The sequence below is a fragment of the Lycium barbarum genome, chromosome 8, assembly GCF_019175385.1.
Source record: "Lycium barbarum isolate Lr01 chromosome 8, ASM1917538v2, whole genome shotgun sequence".
Classification (NCBI taxonomy): Eukaryota; Viridiplantae; Streptophyta; class Magnoliopsida; order Solanales; family Solanaceae; genus Lycium; species Lycium barbarum.
This window is the reverse complement of record NC_083344.1, coordinates 127,107,805-127,112,837: the sequence shown is the minus strand read 5'-3', so window position 1 is coordinate 127,112,837 and position 5,033 is coordinate 127,107,805.

Sequence of the window (5,033 nt, the reverse complement as noted above, 5' to 3'; positions counted from 1 at the left end):
GGGCAAAATTTAAAGACCACCCCAAAAGAAGAGCAATCCGCACAAAAAAATGAAGTTAGGGGTGTTCATGGGTGTTTTGGGTTAAATCAAACCAAATCAATCTAATCGGTTTTTAAAATTATTAAAACCAGACCAAATATAACACAGATCCATCGGTTGATTCGGTTTTTAAGAAAACTAACGTCTTTCATGTTTTTTTACTACAATTAGGAGAGAAATTTTTATACTTTTTCAACTTATAATTCATTATTACTCTTTTATTGTGGTAGCTATAGTTTTCTTGGATTATGGAGAAAATGCCGTAGGATTTATAAGTTTTAATCAAGTGAATAAAGTTTTTAAGAAATACAAAAAATAAATTTAGGTAAATCTCATAGTAGCTTCTTTGAATAAATGAGTTTGAATTTATGGATTTTCTTTTTTAAATGGACTTAAGGTATAAAGTTCATTAGCCTATTAGAGATAAATAAAATTATGCTTAAAAAGTATACAAATTATTTAAAAGTATTTACAAAAATTAATATATTGTATATATATAATTATAAAAATTATGTATAAAATTTGTCGGTTCAGTTCGGTTCATTTTTTTCTTCGGTTTGCTTTTAGTAAAACCAAAATCAAACTAAATATTATCGGTTTTGAAAAAAGGGCAATTTGCACAATTGCCCTTATTCGGGGGTGGTCTTTAATTTTTGCGCTTCGCCTAATACCCCGAGGTTTTGGGTTTGAACGCCGGTTTAGTAAAAAAAAAAAAAACGCAAGGCTGAGTTTCGTAGCACAATTAAACCTATTCGGGCAAAAGTCAGGTCTTAAGGCAAACTTTTGCCCAAAATTAGGCTTTAAGGCAAACTTCTGCCTTAAGGCCTAACTTTTGCACAAAATTAGGCCTATTTGGGCAAAAGTTAAGTCTTAAGGTAGATGCTTGCCTTAAGGCAAACTTTTTCCGAAATAGGTCTGCTTTTGAACAAATGCTAGGCGTTAAGGAAGAAGTTTGGCATATGAAAAATAAATGTGTCGGAAGTGCTTTTTTTAATCATATGTAAAGGGCAAAGATGGATGAATTACTCTCGCGGTACCAATCAAATGGACTATGGAAAGATTAATTCGTCAAATGATGGAGATTTGTTTATTTTTTTCCACATTTCCCATCAACTATACAATTTACTATCTCCTTTTTTATTTTCCTCTACAAGACTACAACAGTCAAACAACACGTGTCCTCCGCGGCTCCATGCAGAGTCCATTTCATTGCCCCATAAACTTTGGAAGTCTTTGGAGCATGAAAGCTTGATGTTGCTAACAATAATTAGAGTCCATTTGGTCTGTTTGATCAGAATCTAATTAACTGTTGCGAAATACTTTTACATATTAAATTTTATTTTATGGATAAACGGTTATTTCTTTCATTCCAATTAATGTAACGATTTTTTAGGCACGAAGTCTAAGAAAGAGTTTTTCATGATAATCATAATATTCGAGTCAGCTTGCGCGCACCTCGATTAATTTCACAGGAAAACTGCTATCTCCCATCAGTATATGTGCGAGGTGATTAGAAGAAATCACCTAATATTTTTACTTCCGCTAATCAGGGTAAAACAAGAAACTTAAATTTAAATTATTTTTAAACAATAAAAAATGTCATTTTTTTTCCTAAAAGAACTAAATAAGAAAATAATGTCATATAAAATGAAACAGATAAAAGTGTTTGAAACCGGAAATAAGCATTAGAACCATGGGCGAAGCTAAAGGGGCGAAGGGGGTCAATTGAACTCCCTTCTTTGAAAAATTATGTACATAGGATAAAAATAACTTATATATATTATATATAAGTTATTAAATTCCCTTGGCAGATGACTTTCTCAGCTATGTAAGTCTCAACACTCTGCGTTTAACTTGTATTCATAGATAAAGTAATGAAAATTTATACTTCCAGTACTTCTATACTTTGTTTTGCATCCTATTTGCCTTATTAACAATTGAATTTAAGTTATATATGTTATCAATATAAAAAAATCTTACAGTATCAATACAATTTATGATGTTTACTAGTGTCACTTGGTACTAACATTGAAATTAAATTTATAATTACTTTTTATTTTTTCCGTGCTTTTTGTGACATTAAGTTCTTGAAGAAGTAGTTCGACATTTTCTACTAAGTTCGACATTTTCTACAAACTCATAAAAACTAAATCATAATATAAAAGTATTTGAAAGTTAATGAGGAATTTCTTTTTATTTTCAAATAAATAAATTGATGATATAAGAGCTCTTCTCTTTTTAATTTCATTGAATGTTTTTGAGAATACAGTGTCCAGTAATCCAAATTGAACTGTATCATATCTTGAATTAATTTCACTTCTTTTTTCTGAATTAAATCAATGTTGACTAACCAATTATTGCAAAAAGATATTTGAGTATTCAAAAAATGCTAGCATGATTTTTCAACCTCAAACAAATAAAGAACTTTGATTTATTAATAGTGAATAAATGACGTTATAATTAACGGGAAATGAAATTATGCATTACAAAGCAACAGTCTGTTGACAAAGCTAATTGTTAATTTGTTTGCAAATTTTTTTCTTCTTTATTTTTCTTTATCACACTGGGTATTTCAATATTTATTGTTGAAATTCAACATCAAATAGACCGTTTTATACTTTTTTGCAAAACATTGAAAGAAGAAAAGACAAATAAGACGATCGATTTCAAGCTCAAATTAATAAACAACACAAAAATATATTCATTGATTTTATTAGCTATCCTAAAGGTACTACTTTTAATAGCAAGCTCATCATATAAAAACTCAACAAATTAATCGTGGTAATGTTAAATTCTAAATTCTAGGAGTGCACAAGCAATATTATTAGTGATATCTATAGTTTTGACCTTAAGATAGGAGCATAATCTATAAATAAACTCTCAAATATCTATATATGTTAGTAATACCCATCTCAGAAGACGGAATCATTAAGTGATGACGGAATCATTAAGTGATGAATATGCACAATGTCTAATTATCTTAGTAGATTTATTATAGCATAGCGTAATATGTTTCTTGATTTCATTTTTTTTATTAAAGAAAAAAAGTGTTCCTTCCCTGTCATTTTATGTGAAGGTATTACTATTTGGATAATCAGACCGTTTTTCTTTTACTATATTTTTTTTACTTTTTAAATATTTTGATTTACTAACTATATAGACTTATAATACTTTTGAATCATAAAAATAAAATTTATATATTTGAAAACTACGCAAAAAATATATGAATTGTTAGTGATTTTATTTGTTCAATAGTTGCACTCCTATGTGGATCACTAGACTTTTTAAGATTTTTTTTTTACGAAAGCCTATAAATAAAATAATACAAGCAACACGTGTTTGTTTACCTCATAGAAAATTAGTGAAAAAATATCAATACATGCAACACAAAATAGTAGATGGGAGGCGGGGGAGAATTTAATTAAAGTCTTGCAAAATATCTTAAAAGTGTTTTTCTTATTTAACAAATTATGTGATGGCAATTAAAGTAATATTAAAGAAATTAAGGGCAACATAAAAGAGGAATAAGACAAAACCTTGAAGTTGAATAACAAATCAACAATACATGTCACTTATAAAAGTAACTCTAGGAAATTACAAAAATGACATTGTGAGGACTACAAAAACTCCATATTCTTGCTTATATGTAGTAGTGATTTACATTACTTGTCTTATTTTTATCCTAAAATTTGCCTTATTAACAGTTGAATTTAAGTTATTTATGCTATCAATATAAAAATATCTTACACTATCAATACAATTTATGATGTTATATACGTTACTTGTCTTATTTTTCGTCCTAAATTTTGCCTTACTAACTATCGAATCTGAGCTACATATACACTATCAGTGTGTAAAAAAAAAAAAAAAAATCTATCAACTGACATTGACCTATTATAACAGGTAATCAGCCTTATTTTCAAGATTACAAATCACATAATTAGTTCACTTGTAGTTTATACATATTCTTTAGCTGACCTGATAGTGTAAAAACAGTATGCACTACAATGCAAAACTCATTTTGAACATATTGCAAGTGTATCAATGGGCAGCTAACTCTGAATTAATTTCTAAATTATATCCACTAATAGTATTATAACGAAATTTTTACATGATAAATATAATTTAACCAGTGGTCCGTAAATGTTGCAGGCTTGGAAGCACCGGAAGGAAAATACACCTTTAGAATTGATTGATTCAACTCTAGAAGACTCTTCTTCAAGAAATGAACTTCTTAGGCGCATACAAATTGGACTTTTGTGTGTACAAAAAGATGCTCACAGAAGGCCTACAGTGGGCTCAATTGTTCTAATGCTTAGTAGTAATTCAGTAACTTTGCCCATTTCTCAACGACCAGCTTTTTTTGCTCGTAGTAAAACGGAGATCCGGACCAAAGATTTCATATTTGATGAATATTCTTCAAGCATGTATACAGATGAATCATCTGTTACAAAGACAATGACAAATGATACTTGATATATAGAAGTTTTGTGTTTTAAATTTAGTGCAAGTAATTAGAAAAGCAATTTTGGAATACTACAAAATCTAATCATTCAAACGAATGTCTTAGGACATAAACATCATATATAAAAAGCTTTGACTTTAATTTATATACTTCAACAATGTAAAGAAATATTTAAATTATCAAAATATTCAAAAGAAATCTGTTGATAATTTAAAATGTGTGTTAAATAAGATGGACCTCGTACCTAATTTAACCCTAAAGCTAGTTCATAAGATAAATATTAGTCAAAATCATACAAGGAAACCAATTTCATATCCCACAACCGAGTTGGACAATTAAATTTATGAGAAAGGAGAGAGGCATCACAGACAGTGTGTAAATAGTTTGTGAGGAAAAATAGAGAATGTGAGCGATATTATTTATAGTGGGATGGAAAATTCAAAAGAGGGTTATTTCTTTTGAGTATGTAGTGGTCTTTCAAGTATTTTATTCAGACCTACAAAGTTTAAAATCCTTGCTATAATGATAT